The sequence below is a fragment of the Silurus meridionalis genome, chromosome 15 (assembly GCF_014805685.1).
Source record: "Silurus meridionalis isolate SWU-2019-XX chromosome 15, ASM1480568v1, whole genome shotgun sequence".
Lineage (NCBI taxonomy): Eukaryota > Metazoa > Chordata > Actinopteri > Siluriformes > Siluridae > Silurus > Silurus meridionalis.
In genome coordinates, this window is record NC_060898.1 from 13919916 (window position 1) to 13937966 (window position 18051).

Here is an 18051-nt window from a genome sequence, read left to right on the forward strand (position 1 = left end):
GTTGTGTTAAAGGTTTTAATTTCGTCTCTTTTAGATTTACTTATTTAAATTTTGAATAAAATTATTTCCAAACAGAAATGCATGCTGCATTAATCATGCAATAATAAAAATTTGTTCAGTTAAAATTAATTTGCGTTAACACGTTATTAACGCGTTCATTTTGACAGCCATAATTAATATATCAATACAAAACTAATTTGTTACCTAATGAATGCATCCAGGCTGAACATCCATGATATAGAACACAAGCAGAGAAAAGATGATGATGATCAGGTGATCAGCATACTCATCCACATTTTCTCCAGACTTCTTCATTTTCCTCAGGCTTCTGCTCTGCTCATTGTTAGCTTCATAAACTAGTCTACGTCTTTAGTGTGTGAAAGGCAGGAAATGATACACCAGTGATATGTTGATGGGCTTAAAACAGTGAGAAGAAAAAATATTGACATTTCATCAAATACAGTAGATTAAATCTAAAGTAAAGAGCCTGGTTTGAAAATGTAAGAGGTAGAAAGTACAGATAATTGTGTAAAAATGTAATGAGTGAAAGTAAAAAGTTCCAAAATATAAATTGTGAAGTAAAGTACTGATACCAGAAAAAACTACTTAAGTACAGTAACGAAGTATTTGTTCTCCGTTACTTCCCACCTCTGTGGTATGGTAACAGAATTCCACGAGCTGTATCATCAATAAATATTAGAGAGCCCATAGAAGTATGATGAGCTTGTATGGTTTGAGAATAGTCATGGTCATGAGAAGATTCTTTCTTTCTCCCAATTTTCTTTCTCCATCTCAATCTTGGTTTTGAAACCTTCTGTGCTGATTAGTACTTTACATACTCTAACATGGCCTCTATATTTCTGCTATTAAACTCTTCTTTTAAAGGTGGCTTGTGACACCTTAAATACTGCCCAATAAAAATTGCTGCCAATGCCATTGTTTTGTGGTATTTCTTCACAGCTCTTATAATGTTCCTGTCATCAGCTGCTGTAGTTTTCTTTGTCTGACCTGTTACATTGTTGGTTTCTTTGTCTTTCTGGACATTACAAATTCTTGTATTGGTCATGCTCAGTGCTAGTACAATGACTGTTGGTTATGTTCTGATTTTCTCATCTACAAATTGGCTTGCTTCCCCAAAAGACAAAAAATTACTATTGGAGGGGACTGTATACAGTCTTTTAAATACTGTGAACACTGTATACTGTAAATTCTATAAAGCAAACATGCTTTAAAAATCAATGTAAATAAAAGTTTTCTACAATTTGAAACCTTTTTTAAACAATACTACTTTGAACAATCAATATTAGTCATTTGCCTTTTAAAAGGCATTAGTAGTCTGCGGTAAATGTTGTACACGTTTATAAGAAAATTGCCTGGCAAGTTCTTCTAAGCATCATACTGAATTTTCTAAAGACTTTAACTGCCCCACTGTGACTGTTTCTGCAGGGAAAACCTGAAAGCCAGAATTGATTTTTTGGACTGAAATGTGGTGTTGTTTAATATGTTACCATATTTACTTAGATACAAATTTTTCTGTAAGAGTTGTAGAATGCTGCATAATTTTAGCATTTGTTCCCCTTAAATTGTGCTTCATTTACTATGATTTAGCATATTTTGCATATAGCAGCTTTTGTCGGGGCCCCCCTTCAGCTGTGGGCCCCTTTAATGTCCATCACTTAAACCCACTACTGGTCTTGGCTACAGTGTTAATATTGGTGCTGCCAGTGACGGGCCGTGCATTTGGTACCTGGGTCTTTAGTGGGGACTTACCTGACTTAATCCACCTCTTAATACCACCACTATCACGTCACAATGATAGAATCCATCAATACAATACAAAAACGCAATATAACAACGTCTGGCATTACAGAGAGAGAAGCATTTCGCATATGGAGGGTGAATACCATTTTACTAAAGCAAGCTCCAAACCTTTACACTACAGCCACAACTGTGCCACCCACATCATCTGGAGCAGTTCAGAATCAATATTTGTCTAATAACATGACTTAAATATAAAAAATGTAAATAAAATGCAAGCTACTCACCAGAGATACAGACTCATAATTTGCACCGCTCCTCAGAGGCTGTAAGCCTGTGGTACTTCTTGTTGGCACTGGGCTGGACGTGGCGAACAAACACTTTCCCGGGCTGAGACAAGCTAGATAGCTTCGGGGTTGGCCGGGCTCTTCTTACAATGTCTAGCTTTTCTTAAAAATATATTTATAAGTATGTCCGAGACCAAATTAATTTTTCTTCCTCCGTAGGCATAAAAAAGTCTAACTCAGATGTTTTGCCAGTCGAACTTGGCTGTAACAGTTTCCCTCTGACCAACCAATCAGAGGATGGAAAATTGCTGACGCTATTCTGTGCCAGCTAGCTGAAATTTGATTGAGTAACAGACCCATTGCTAATAGAGACTAAGATAAAAAGGCCAGCAGAACAGACTTTGAAGGCCCTGGGCAGATTAGATTGACATGGCAGCACATAGAGGCTAAAATCTGATTGGACAAAAACTCTAACATCCACATACACGTACTGGAAGCAGTGCAGCCAAGAGAAATGCTATGAAATAAAGAGAATAAACTGTTGGGAATAAATTATTACAATTTCATGGAACAAATATTAGAATTTAGGTTGTTAATGTAGGTCAGTGCTTCTGATAGTGTTTAGGCCACCAGAGAAGGCTGCCTTAAAGAGTAAAAAATTGTTTTGTTTTTTTTTTACAATTTTCTTTTCTTTAGCAGGGCCTCTTTTCTGTTATCTGTTTAAGAATCTGTTTAAAAAATTCTGTTTAAAAACAAAATCTCAAGGAAATGGTGAAAAGAATGTTCTGAAAAAGAGAAGTTCATCTTCTTTATGACGCTAGTCCTTATCTTATTCTCTCTGCCATTCTGCATATCCCAACAGGACATCCTTTTCCTTTTATTCTGTCACTTCCTGTTTTTAAGTCTCTTCTTATTTTTTTACTTTTAGAGCCTTCAGAATTATTGGCACCTTTCATGAATATAGAATGGGTGTGTAGACTAAAGATTACACACAACAATTAACATTACTTTATTTATCTTTGTTTTAACATTGGAACTATTTATTATAGCTTATAATTATAGCATTTATAGTGATTATAGCATTTTTGCTTGAAACATATTTGCTTAAATTGTTGATAGTAGGGAAATTCAAACAATTTTCTTTCTAGGAAAGAAATGCAAACAAATTGTCATTTGTGACATAGTTGATAAAATGCAATAATACCTTTAATTTTATTTTTCACTTTTGGTCCCCTTTAATAATTCTGTTTCCCCACGGTAAAAAAAAAAAAAGAAAAGTTGCACATCCATAAAATCCTAAAATCCATTTGGCTTCCACTACCATGGAACCATAAAACGTGCATGATTCATTCTAATGTTCTACTCTGCTTGGAGCTTCCTTTTCCTGAAAATCAATTGCTGCTGCTGCTGAAGATCGCCCCACTTGACTAGCCTAAATTCCTGTGTGAGCTGTGCATGATACCACATAGATACCCTAAAGATTGCTATGGGTGATATCACTTAGATGGCCTAATGATTGCACTGACTGAAAACAGTCTAATCTCATGTTTGATTCATTATTCAGTGAATAACTTCATCTGGACACTATAGATTCTAATGAAATCAAAATCCCAATACTCTCATGCCCATACTGAGGATCCTTTCAACACACTCAGGACTGTTCGAGTTTATAGCATAGAGTTGAGGAACAGAAATGACTCATTTGTTACCCAGAAAGATGAGTTCCCTTTTGAGTCTGGCTCCTCTCCAAGTTTTTTTTTATTTTTTCCTTTGGCTTAGGGACATTTTCCTTGCCCCTGTCAGCTCTAGCTTGCTCATTAGTGATCTTAATCCATATATATCTATCTGTTTTGTGACAATATTCATTGGAAAAAGCCTCACATACATACAGTTTAAATTAAAATTGAGGGATTTTTTTTTTAACAAAAGAGATCAACTGTGTTTAAAATTTAAAATGATTTAAACATATTGTTAAGACCACAACATAAAATTCTGGGCGCAAAAACCCCTAGGTGCAAATATTTTGTGACGAGCAACAGATTAGAGCTGCAGTAAGTAATTAAACACCTGTAAGTGAAAAGATGAAGGAAAAGATGAATGAAGTGCCACAGGGCATTGACTTAAACCTATTAGAACAGTTTATACAAAGAAATACCAGTAATAAATAAATAGCAAATATGTATAAATAAGTATTAATTTAATAACAACATGTATACATACAAGTACACGTTATCAAAAATGTTAGAGACTAACGTGCAACCGATCTGGTTATTGTTACCGAATGTCCTCCCTTAGACGCCTTAAAACCAGTAGAACTCTCTATTAACGTTCTGGACCCTGGGGGCGAATTTTCGATGAACAATATGTGCAGGATGTTGAAAAAGATGATGATCAATCAATTGGTCAAGCTGCGGACCTACCTCGCCTTTTTTGGTGATGCAGATGATGTGCTCTTCCACTGTGAAGACTGTTGCTTCATTTCACTGAAGTTTTGTCACCAGTAATGATCCTTGACATGAAGGACAGGTCATCCACAGCAGAGTTCTTGGCAGACTTCGACGCAGTATTCCTTCTGCTCCTGGGTCAGCAGCCTGGGGAAGAACTTTGCAGCAGCATGGCACATGTTCAAATCATATGTGCGGATTGCCTGTACTGTTCCATATGACACACTAAAAATAGCAGCAATGTTGTGGAATGGTTTTTACATTTCCGGAGCTTGTTGAAGGTCTTGCTGATCTCTGGTTGTCTTCCAGTGATGTTCTTCCCTCAGAACAACTCGAATAACTCATTAAAGAATTGCTGTAAACTTGCCCAATCGTGTCAAATGTCTCTGTGGCAGATTTGCCGAGTTTCACGCAGAATTTTATTTACTCTTTGTTCTAACTGGCTGTCAATGATAAATAAATCGCAGATGTGGTAATGCACGTGGTCAGAAATGCACCAGATGCACAGCTCCTAGGACTATGTCTTTTGGCACACTGACTTATGAAGTTCAGTGCTCCCTGTGACTGTGCAAGCAGCCTTGTGCTGCCATCTGTTGGCGTGTTACAAAACTAGTATTAAAACGTATTGATACCGCCTCGTATTTCTATTCATTTACACAATGCAAAGTGAGCAAACAAAAGAGAAATCTAAATCAGATCAATATTTGGTTTGGCTTTCAATTCTTACACATGTACACTTTGTACCAAGCAGGTGCTGAAGATCATGAATTAAAAAAATAATAATAATAAATGTAGATTAATACTCAGTTATTACTGAAACAGAAATAGCTGAGTAGGAGGCTTAACTGGATAAGGAACAGCTAAACTCTGCCACTAGGTGAGGTTTTGAAAGAAGGTTTCATGTCACTGTACATACAGAATGGCAAGATTGTGCACAGCAACAAGACACAAGGTAGTTATTCTGCATCAGAAAGGTCTCTCCCAGGCAAAGATTTCAAGCAGACTGGGTTTTTTTGTGCTGATTAAGCTATTTTGAAGAAACAATAGGAATTTTGAGGACTGTAGACGCAGTGGTCAGCTAAGCAAACTTAATGCAGCAGAGGAAAGACACATGCTTACTTCCTTCAACATCGAAAGATGTCCAGCGATATCATCAGCAAAGAACTGGCAGAAACCAGTGAGACCCAGGTATACCCATTTACTGTCTGGAGAAGTTGGGCAAGAAGTGGTCCTCATGAAAGAATTCTCTCTCTGTCATCGAAACAAGGCTAAGCTACTCATCTATGCATGAAAACATAGGAACTGGGGTGCAGAAAAATGGCAGCAAGTAATTTGGGCCGATTAGTCAAAATGTGGAATATTTGGCTTCAGCAAAAAACAAGTTGTTTGCTGAATGGTGAGAGTGGTACAACAATCAGTGTCTGTGGGCAAAAGTGAAGCATGGTGGAGGTTCTTTGCAAATTTAGGGCTGCAGGATTAATGGTGTCCCAATGCTGAGAAACACAGGCAGATACTTATCTATCATACAATACCATTAGTAAGGCTTCTGATTGGCCCCAAATTAATTTCACAGCAGGACAACATCCCCATACATACAATGTTATTAAGAATCATCTTCATTGTCTTCATTGTGGAAAAGAACAAGGAAGTGATGGTTTGGTCCCTTACAGAGAACTGATCTCAACCTTTTAGATAGATGATAGATAGATAGATAGATAGATGATAGATAGATAGATAGATAGATAGATAGATAGATAGATAGATAGATAGATAGATAGATAGATAGATAGATAGATAGATAGATAGATAGATAGAACTTTATTGTCATTGCATAGTACAGGTACACAGCAACGAAATGCAGTTTGGCATCTACCAGAAGTGCAAAATGTAGCAGTCGTGCAAAAGTGCAGATAAATATCTAGCATATTTACAGCAAGTGGTATATATGAAAGTATATACAGTGAATAAATATAAAGGCTATTACAGTGCAGAGATGTGTGGACATACAGGAGTACAGTGAATAAATATAAGGTGTACAGTGAATAAATGTAAAGGTTCAGAAATGGTTCTGAGGCTATGGCACTGAAGAGGAATTTACAGAAGTGAAAGGTTACAAGATCACAAGATTATGGCATTTAAGTAGTTAGCAAGCTGAATAAACAGTCTACTATATATAAAATATATATATATATATATATATATATATATATATATATATATATATATATATATATATATATATATACACATACGTTATATACACAAATGAATGTGAAATGTTGGGCAGAATGTACAGTAATGATATAAAGATACATATAGATAAAAATAGTGCAGATGTAATAAGGAGTGAAAAAGATATACTATGTAGTATATACATGTATAGTACAGAGGTTATATACAGTCTTTTGTTTGTGTTTGTTTTGTAGTGATTTAGCGGTGTCGTGTAGAGTTCAGTAGTGTGATGGTGGATGGAAAAAAGCTGTCCCTGAACCTGCAGGTTCTGGTGCGTAAGTTCCTGTATCTCCTTCTTGATGGAAGGAGGTTAAACAGTTTATGACTGGATGTGAAGAGTCCTTGATAATGTTGTGAGCTCTGCGCAGACATCTGCTGTGGTGAAGGTGTTCAATGGCAGGTAGTTGGAGCACAATCGTGGGTGAACAGGGAGTAGAGTAGTGGGTTTAGAACACAGCCCTGCAGTATGCCAGTGTTCAGAATGAGGGTTGAGGATACCTGGTTTCCCAACCTGACAGATTGAGGTCTGTTGGTGAGAAAGTCCAGAATCCATCTGCAAGTGGAGGTGCAGATACCCAGTTCACTGAGCTTAGTGATCAGTACAGTGGGGAGGACTGTATTGAATGCAGAGCTAAAGTCAATGAACAGCATTCTGATGTATGCGTTGCTTTTATCCAGGTGGGTGAGAGCTGAATGAAGAGCTGTGGAAACTGCATCCTCTGTTGACCTGTTCGGGCGATAGGCAAACTGGTATGGGTCCAGTGTAGGTGGTAGGCACGCAGTGAGGTGATTCAGTACCAGTTTCTCAAAGCATTTTATAGCAATGGGGGTGAGTGCAACTGGGCGAAAGTCATTCAGGCATTCAGCAGCTGAGTGCTTAAGCACAGGTATGATGGTAGTGGTCTTCAGGCATGTAGGAACTGCGGCTTGGGCCAGTGACAGGTTGAAAATGTCAGTAAAAACCTGTGCCAGTTGTCCAGCGCATGCTCTGAGAACACGTCCCGGTATGCCATCCGGGCCAGCTGTCTTGCGTGCATCAACTTTGCTAAACACTGAATAGACGTCCGTTGTTGAAAGTGAAAGTGGGCTGTAAGCAGTAGAAGAGTCCGTGGTTGGTGTAAAATGTCCTGTGCTGTGGTCAAAACGAGCAAAAAAGTGATTGAGTTCGTTCGGTTGGAAGGCACTGCTGGTTGGTTGAGCTGTAGGTTTGTAGTCTGTGATGGACTGGATGCCTTTTCACATGCGTCTGGGGTCAGAGTTGTGGAAGTGCTCTTCTATGTGGAGTTTGAATATGAGTTTTGCTTTCCTGATGCCTCTTTTCAGGTTGGCCCTGGCTCTGTTGTAGTCTTCTGCACTGTCAGATTTAAAGGCAGCATCTCTTGCTTTCAACAGGAGACGGACTTCAGAGTTCATCCACGGCTTCTGGTTAGGAAAGCATTTCACGTGTTTGATGGTAGTGACATTGTCAATGCATGTGTTAATATGGTCCAAAACAGATGATGTGTAAATGTCCATGTCTGTGTTAGAGTCCAGTGTGGCCTGTGAGGCAAACATGTTCCAGTCAGTATCCTGAAACTGTTGCTGTAGAGAAGAAATGGCCCCCTCTGGCCATACCTTTACTGTCTTAATAGCTGTTTTCACACGTTTGATCAGTGGTGTGTATTTGGGTAGCATGAACAAAGAGAGGTGATCAGACTGACCCAAGTGGGGGAGGAGAATGGCTGTGTATGCCCCAGGTATGTTTGTGTATACCTGGTCCAGTGTTTTGTCCCCTCTGGTAGAGCAGGAGACATTGCGGTGAAATTTTGGTAAAACAGATTTCAGGTTGGAGTGGTTAAAATCTCCAGCAACAACAATAGCTCCTTCAGGATGTGCAGACTGCTGTTTGTTGAGAGCTGCGTGAAGTTCCTCCATAGCTAGCTTAGCATTAGCATCTGGCAGAATGTACACCGCAGTCACAACAATGGCTGAGAATTCTCTCGGTAAATAAAAGGGTCTGCACTTAATCATCAAATACGCTAAATGAACAGAGCAATGACTGTTAGTAACAGTAGAGTCCGTGCACCATGAGTTATAAATGCACAGACCTCCACCTCTGCGCTTACCAGAGTCCTCTGCCGTCCTGTCCGCCCGAAAAACACTGCGACCCCCGAGCTCAATGGTGCTGCTGGGAATGTTGTTGTTGAGCCATGTTTCCGTAAAATCTAGTTTGTCTGAGATTACATGAAGAGACAGAATGATTTAAGCCAGCTACAGAAGGTCTGTGGTTTGTTCTCCACGATGATGGTTAGGAAGCTGCTGAGTTCCTATATAAATTAAGTCCAAGTGTACATATAATAATTTATGCTGTTTGCAGGCAAAGGGTGGTCACACCAAATATAGATTTTTTTTTTCTTCTGTTCCTTTACTTTCCATTTTATTCATTGAAAAAATAAACTGTTAAAACTTGTATTTTAAAAAATATTGTTATTTTACATCATTTGTTTGCACCTGCCTAAAATTTTTGCATGTATATGTATGTTTATAAAAGTACTGTAGTCTTTATTATTGTGCAGATTATTGTACTGCATTACTGGATACTATATTTTGCTGTGTGTTTACTGCAATAACCTTAAAGTAATTTGGAAGGTGTATTTTTTTTTCCAAATATATATATATATATATTTCAACTGGGTATATATTTTACAGAAATAGACAAAAACTAAATGCCTAAACAGCAAATTCTGTTCATAGACTGCAAAGTCAACTTTGATGAGCTAATAAATCCACATTACAGTAACATGGTGTGTAAACACACTTTAGGCAAGGACATGCTTTCAACAAGATGTTTTTATGTAAATTATTAATGTCTTGTTCATGCCCTGTGGCCTTTCAGTGACAGTCACTTTTGGAGTTTGTGTTAGTTGCTGACAGAACAATTAACACTGTGTTAGAACCAAACCTGTGTTTGTGCCTTCAAACAAATAATGTATAATTGAATGAATAGATGTGTGTGTGTGTGTGTGTGTGTGTGTGTTATAAATGTGTTATAAATGTTGTATATTAGAAAATGTAAAATTTAGTTACAATAAAGACTCCCAGTTCGTATTGATAGAAAAATGGTCCTTAATCTGAGAGATGAACATTACTTCTAAAACAAGTTAATCAAAATTGTTGGACATGGATTTAACGTGTGATTTAGCTTTGACTTTTACATGTAGTTTTGCTTTTGTTTGTGTGTGTGTGTGTGTGTGTGTGTGTGTGTGTATGTGTGTGTGTGTGTGTGTGTGTGTGCGCGTGCGCGTGCGCGCACATGTGTGTTTCCTGCCACAGAGGTGAGAATAGAAAACCACAGTTCTACTGCAGGAACCATTTCAAAAATAAAAGTGTGTTTCTGCTTGAGGAAGTAATGCACATTTCCGTTCCTGATTCTCTCTAGACTAGGAACTACTAGGGGGTGTAGTTTGCTAAAGGAGACAGAAAAATGAAGAATGTGGCTGGTATATATATATATATATATATGCCTCCACAGTCACCGGACCTGAACCCAATCGAGATGGTTTAGGGGTGAGCTGGACCGCAGAGTGAAGGCAAAAGGGCCAACAAGTGCCAAGCATCTCTCGGGGAACTCCTTCAAGACTGTTGGAAGACCATTTCAGGTGACTACCTCTTGAAGCTCATCAAGAGAATGCCAAGAGTGTGCAAAGCAGTAATCAAAGCAAAAGGTGGCTACTTTGAAGAACCTAGAATATGACATATTTCAGTTGTTTCACACTTTTTTGTTATGTATATAATTCCATATATAATTCCACATGTGTTAATATATAGTTTTGATGCCTTGAGTGTGAATCTACAATTTTCATAGTCATGAAAATAAAGAAAACTCTTTAAATGAGAAGGTGTGTCCAAACTTTTGGTCTGTACTGTATATATATATATATATATATATATATATATATATATATATATATATATATATATATATATATATATACATACATACAGTGGGGCAGAAAAGTATTTAGTCAGCCACCAATTGTGCAAGTTCTCCCACTAAAAAAGATGACAGAGGCCTGTAATTTTCATCATAGGTACACCATGAGAGACAAAATGAGAAAAAAACCCCCCGAAAATTACATTGTCGGATTTTAAAAGAATTTATTTGCAAATTATGGTGGAAAATAAGTATTTGGTCAATAACTAAAGTTCATCTCAATACTTTGTTATATACCCTTTGTTGGCAATGACAGAGATCAAACGTTTTCTGTAAGTCTCCACAAGGTTTTTACACACTGTTGCTGGTAGTTTAGCCCATTCCTCCATGCAGATCTACTCTAGAGCAGTGATGTTTTGGGGCTGTCGCTGGGCAACACGGATTTTCAACTCCCTCCAAAGATTTTCTATGGGGTTGAGATCTGGAGACTGGCTAGGCCACTCCAGAACCTTGAAATGCTTCTTCCAAAGCCACTCCTTCATTGCCCGGGTAGTGTGTTTGGGATCATTGTCATGCTGAAAGACCCAGCCACGTTTCATCTTCAATGCCCTTGCTGGTGGAAGGAGGTTTTCACTCCAAATCGCACGATACATGGCCCCATTCATTCTTTCCTTTACACGGATCAGGCGTCGGGGTCTCTTTGCAGAAAAACAGCCCCAAAGCACGATGTTTTCACCCCCGCGCTTCACAGTAGGTATTGTGTTCTTTAGATGCAACTCAACATTCTTTCTCCTCCAAACACGACAAGTTGAGTTTCTACCAAGAAGTTCTATTTTGGTTTCATCTGACCATATGACATTCTCCCAATCCTCTTCTGGATCATTCAAATGCTCTCCAGCAAACTTAGATGGGCCCAGACATGTACTGGCTTAAGCAGGGGGACACATCTGGCACTGCAGCATTTGGGTCCCTGGCGGCGTAGTGTGTTACTGATGGTAACCTTTGTTACTTTGGTCCCAGCTCTCTGCAGGTCATTCACTAAATCCCCCGTGTGGTTCTGGGATTTTTGTCCACTGTTCTTGTGATCATTTTGACCCCACAGGGTGAGATCTTGCGTGGAGCCCCAGATCGAGGGAGCTTATCAGTGGTCTTGTATGTCTTCCATTTTCTAATAATTGCTCCCACAGTTTATTTATTCACACCAAGCTGCTTACCTATTGCAGATTCAGTCTTCCCAGCCTGGTGCAGGTCTACAATTTTGTTTCTGGTGTCTTTTGACTGCTCTTTGGTCTTGGCCATAGTGGAGTTTGGAGTCTGTCTTTTATACTGATAATGAGTTTAAACAGGTGTCAATAATACAGGTAACAAGTGGAGGACAGAGGAGCCTCTTAAAAAATAAGTTACAGGTCTGTGAGAGCCAGAAATCTTACTTTTTTGTAGGTGACCAAATACTTATTTTCCACCATAATTTGCAAATAGATTCTTTACAAATCAGACAATGGGATTTTCTGGATTTTTTTTCTCATTTTGTCTCTCATAGTTGAATTGTACCTATGATGAAAATTACAGGCCTCTCTCATCTTTTTAAATGGGAGAACTTGCACAAGAATTTTTTTGCCCCACTGTATATCACACAATTATAGATTATTGTACTATAATCTACGTTTTTCTGTAAATGTGCAATGTACTGAAATCTTGGGTTTATTTCACCTCCATTAAATAGAATAAATGCATGATATATACAGTTAAATAGACCTTTTTGATTGGTAATTTTTTTAAAACTTTTTCCGAATGAACAAAAACATGAAACAGGAGTATCAAAAAAGAGGGAAAATCTATTAAAGCAATTGCACAAGTGTTGACCAATACAACAATTTGGAATGTCATTAAAAATAATGAAACCACTGGTGTATTAACAAGCAGACATGAAACAGTCATGGAAAACAACTGCTGTGAGCAAGAAAACCACAAAATTAATAGTTTTTAACATTACCAGCAACTTCCCCAGAGCTTGGATGAAGGTATCATAATCCATTTTTTAAATAAGACTTTGAGAGTAGAAATATAGTGGTCACACCACAACACATAGAATTTTAGAGATGACCTAGAAAAATGTTGAAGCCGAATTTAACCTCTATGATCAAGCGATGGAAAGGTGTGTGGAGAAAAAAGGGATCTGCTTATGATCCAAAGCATGATCAGTAAAACAGGGTAGAGGTTGTGTCAATAAGACTTGCATTGATACTTCTGAAATAAATCCAGTACTGTGCAAACGTTTTAGGCAGGTGTGAAAAAATTGCTGTAAATTAATTCAACAATAAACAAAATGGAAAGTCAATAATAGAAGAAAAAAATCCAAATCAAATAAATATTTGGTGTGACCACCTTTTGCATGCCAAACATCATCAATTCTTCTTGTTGTTTGCGGTACACTTGCAGACAGTTTTTTAAGGAACTTAGCAGGTAGGTTGTTCCATACATCTTTCTAGAATTAACCACAGATCTGTGGATGTAGGCTCCCTCAAATCCTTCTATTTCTTCATGTTATACCAGACATACTTGATTTTATGATCTGTGTGGCCAAACCATCACTTCCAGGACTCATTGTTCTTCTCTATGCTGAAGATATTAATGACATTGGCTGTATGTTAGGGGTTGTTGTCCCGTTGCAGAATAAAATTTGGGGCCAATCAGATGCCTCCCTGATGGTACTGTATGATGAAGTGTCTGCATACCACTTACCACATACCACTACATTTGCAGAAATGCAGCCACAAACCTCCAAGAAACCTCCACCATGCTTCACTTTTTTGCAGACACTGATTATTGTACCACTCACCAGCCCATTGGCAAACAACTCGTTTTTTTGCTCCAGCCAAATAATTCTGATTTTGACTCATCAGCCTAGAGCACTTGCTGCCATTTTTCTGCACCACAGTTCCTATGTTTTCATGCATGGTTGAGTTGCTTAATCTTCCATGTCAGAGGTATAGCTTTTTGGATGCAACTCTTCCAGGAAAGACCACTTCTGGCCAGTCTTCTTTGGACAACAGATGGTATACTTGGGTCCCACTGGTTTCTGTCAATTCTTTGCTGATGGCACTGTGGGACCTCTTCTGATGTCAAAGGGAAGTAAGCATGATGTGTCTTTCATCTGCATTAAACTTCCTTTGTTTGTGTTTCTTCAAAATAGCTTAAACAATACATCTTGAAACAAAGTTCCAGAAGGATAACCATCACTGAAGCCCTCCACCAATCAGGGCATTATGGCAGTGGCTAGACAAAAGGCTCTCCTTGGTGAAAAACCAGTGGAAGCCTGCTGAAAGACTCTCAGACTGTGTAAAACAAGATTATCCTGTCTGATGAAACCAAGGTTGCACTGTTTGGCCTCAATTCTAAACATTATGTCTGGAGGAAACCAGGAACTGTTCATCACCTGCCCAAAGCAAGCATCATGCTGTGGGGGTGTTTTTCTGCAGCAGGGACTGGGCCAATTGTAAGGGTTAAGGAAAAGCTGAATAGAGCAAAGTAGAGAGATTTTATATATAGAGAGAGTCCTCAATAAAAACCTGTTCCACAGCGTTCAGGATCTCAGTCTGGGCTGAGGGTTCACCTTCCTACATGATAACAATCCTAAGCACACAGCTAAGACAACACAGGAGCGGGTTAGGGTTAGGGACAACTCTGGGAATATCCTAGAGTTGTCCAGCCAGAGCCCTGACTTGAACCCAATTGAACATCTCTGGAGAGACCTGAAAGTGGCTGTCCACTGGCACTCCCCATCTAACCTGACCGATCCTGAGAGGATTTACAATGAAGAATGGCAGAAAATCCCCCAATCCAGTTGTGCAAAGCTTGTTGCATCATACCCAAAAAGACCCGAGGCGGTAATTGCTGCCAAAGGTGCTTTAACTAAGTACTAAGTAAAGGGTCTGAATACTTATGCGCATGTGATATTTCAGTTTTTTTTTTAAATACAGTGTAGATTAATAGGGGAAAAAATTATTTGAATGATTGTAGTATCAGGCTGCAAATTAATCAAATTGAAAAAAGGTATGGTTTTTTTTTTTTGCATCCATCCATCAAGTCTCAATTTTATCAGCTTGTTGATGATAGCCTTCACCAGTACAAATTCCAACAATGCCTTTGTAGACCATGTCTTTAGAAATCCACCGAAAATAGGAAGAAATAGCAATATCTTCATTTTAGTTTAATCTAATTCAAGCATGTGCGCTGCTGACATTTCTGACATGTAACCAGTGCATTGGTAATATGGTTTGTTTCGACTAAAATGTTTTGGTTAGTTGTTGTCCGCTTTATACAAATTATAAAATATTTTATGTAATATGTAAACTCCTGCTTTGGGTCTTAAATACACAAACCTAGCAAGGAATGATTCAGGGTTCTGCTGATGGTTCTTCTGTAAATAAAATTGTTGGTAAATATAATATAATTAAAATAATATAATATAATATAATATAATATAATATAATATAATATAATATAATATAGTATAATATAATATAATTTCGTTATCAATGTTGCTAATGAATTCCCAAATGAATCTTATTCTCATTAAGTCATCGTGCTGATTGTCTGCTGAACCTCGCGCGCTCCCTCTGCTGCCTGCTTGGTGTCCAAAAACTTCATGTCTGCTCTTCCTGCTTCTTCTCCTCCTTCTTCTTCTTCTGTCTGTGTGTGTGTGTGTGTGTGTGTGTACTGGGAACCGGACGGACGGATCTCGGGTCATCTGCAGCTGCGGCGCGCGCACGCGGAGGGCGCAGGAGGAGGCGGAGGGGAAAAATGGCGGCCATCAACTAGAACAGGACACACGGGGACAAGTCGGGGAAGAAGATCCGAAATAGTGAGTAAAGAGGAATCACCGGGTCTGAAACGCGACAGTGTGGAAAAAAGCCACCGTGTGTTTGGTGGTCTGTGACGCGCCGACTGTGTGTGTGTGTGTGTGTGTGTGTGCGCGCGCGCGTGTGTGCGTGCTTTATTTGGAAATTGAAGCTCGACGTGAAAGACCTGCGAAGGAGCTTCTCGCTCTCTATCTATCAGCCTGAATGTGTTTTTTTCCCCCTTTGACCAAATGGTGGAGAATGCTGGTGTTGGGTGAAGATCTAGAGAAGGTTGAGATGATCAGGAGTGTAATTAAAGTGAAGCAGACAGAGAGCTTCCTGTTCGGTTCTTCTTCCAACCCTCTATTTATAAAACTCAATAATGTGTGTGCTTTTTGTTTAGATCATCTAATGGACCTTTGCTTGAGGTGTTGAGGTGTTTGGAGAAGGAATTGGTCCAAAAGAGCTTTATTTCTGTCTGGTGTGTGTGGGGTGTGAGTGTGGTGTGTGTGTGTGTGTGTGTGAGTGTGGTGTGTGTGTGTGTGTGAGTGAGTGTGAGGAAGAGAAGAAGGAGAAGCCATTGCGCTTCTTTTCTGCTCTTCTCTCCTGTGGGATCGTCCATTAAGCGACAGTCAGTGTGGCTGGCATTGCTGCAGCTCCTCTCCACGTCCACACACACACACACACACACACACACACGCACACGCACACGGAGTACAAAAAAGCCAATGTTCCTGCACCCTAATGTTCAGCTTGAACACGATCTGGATTTTTTTTCATGTTCTCGCTCATGTGGATGGATGGAAGTGAAGGTGAAAAGTGAAGTGTTTGGACTTCCTCCTCCTCCTCCTTCTTCTTCTTCTTCTCCTTCTCCTTCCTCGTCTTCATCTCCGTCTGTCTCCGGCGTCTTTTTGGACGTGCTGTCAGGTACGGCATTATTCTCTCTCCGTAAAATGGAGGGAGGCGGATGAGTCTCCGAGGAGAGAAAGAAAGAAAGAAAGGAAGGAGGAGGAGTGAGACAGGAGAACAAAGGTTGACTTCTCTTCTCTGGCTTCTACTCTCGCTTGGACGAGGAACCTCACATAGGGAGCTGTTAGAGTAAATATTTTCTTCTTTCTTTGTTGTTTTTATGGTTCATTTCAGGTTTAGGATGAACTCAGGTGGTTGTTGTTGTCGATGGTGTTGTTCGTGGCTCCGTGTTTGAGTTGTAGTTCCCCTTTTTTTTTGGTGAGAATTTTTTTCTGGTCAATAGAAGCTGCAACGGTGGTTGTCACATTCAGCCGTGGATGAGAGGAGAATGTTAATGCTGCTACATTTATGCTAATGTTCTACCAGTAGTGGCCTTTACGCGTCTAGTAAGAAGTTTTCAAAGTTCCTGATCGTACTTTTGGAGATTTAAATCCTCTTTTTGGTGATTTTGAGGTTTCTTCATGATGATAAACAAAACACCTTTTTGCAAAAGTGTTTGTGGAGATTAGCTTGAGAAGTTCCACCTCAGGTTCCTGCTATGTTCTTTACGTCATTTTTAAACTCTTAGCATCACCCTTTGTAAGGACTAGCAGTGTCCTTTTCATTGTTTTGAAGGTCTTCAAAGATGTTAGCATGCATTAAGATATTAAAATTGTCTTTGAAATCAAACTATATCTTTTTTTTTTATAGTTTTCCCTATTGATGGAACACATAGATTTGGTATATCCACCGGCTAAATTTGACTTATTAGCATGAATTTTAGGATGCATTCTAGCGATTTTTTGGTGTAATGAAGTTCTGAAGCTCTGGTGTCTGTTTTGATAGATTTCCAAATCTCAAAATGGTGTTACTTGGATTTTTTTTCAAGGTTGAAACACTTTAATTGGGTGTTTGTGGATTGGTTTCCACCTCAGGTTCTTATTGTTTTCTCACTAATTGTAATTGTAAATAGCACGGCTTTGATTGCGCATAGTGAATCTAGAACGATGGTGTGAAGTTCCTTGAGTTCTGGACATGTTTTAATATTCCTTGAGGATTTAAAATATCAAAATGCGCTTCTTGTTGGTTGTTAGGGTGAGAAAAGGCATTGTTCTTCTGACGTTCTGTAGTGCTTATTTGATGTCATTGGACAACATTTGTATCGCTCTGCATAACAGGAAATAACATTTGTATATCTTCTACATAATTATTAGAGATTAAATTATGTGGAAAAAATCAACATGCAATCATTTCAAATGTTTGATAGTATCTCAGATTATTTGAGATCTTTAAATTCTTATTGTTTTTGCAAGATTGTGTGTGTGTGTGTGTGTGTGTGTGTGTGTGTGTGTGTGTGTGTGTGTGTGTGTGTGCTTCTGCAATAACTCCGGTCAGTGTACAAACCTGCTGACACTGAGATCACTGCGACAACTGAGGAGGACGAGCTTTTAAAATTCAAAATGGAGGGTGTGTGTGTATGTGTGTGGAAGATAAAACTCACTTTTACACATGAAACTTGATGCGTGTGTTCAACTCGGTCGAGTTGACGATCAAAGAGTTTCGTGGCTCTGTACTGTTGAACATAGGAGTCAGATCTACGTATATATTGTTGCTCTGTAGCACAGCTG

The 18051-nt window shown here is 38.9% G+C and overlaps 1 protein-coding gene across 8 annotated transcripts in view; it reads left to right on the top strand.

The window, feature by feature from the left end:
- The first annotated feature begins 15296 nt into the window (after positions 1-15296).
- The window catches only part of znf462 (zinc finger protein 462), a 42543-nt gene continuing 39788 nt past the window's right edge, over positions 15297-18051 (top strand). For 2 of the 8 annotated variants that reach the window (XM_046868269.1, XM_046868268.1), the window contains exon 1: positions 15297-15498. The gene's annotated coding sequence lies outside the window, so the exon portion shown is untranslated. Of the gene's footprint in view, positions 15499-16425; positions 16574-18051 lie in introns of those variants that run through there. The other 6 variants (XM_046868262.1, XM_046868265.1, XM_046868267.1 and 3 more) reach the window with 5 other exon arrangements.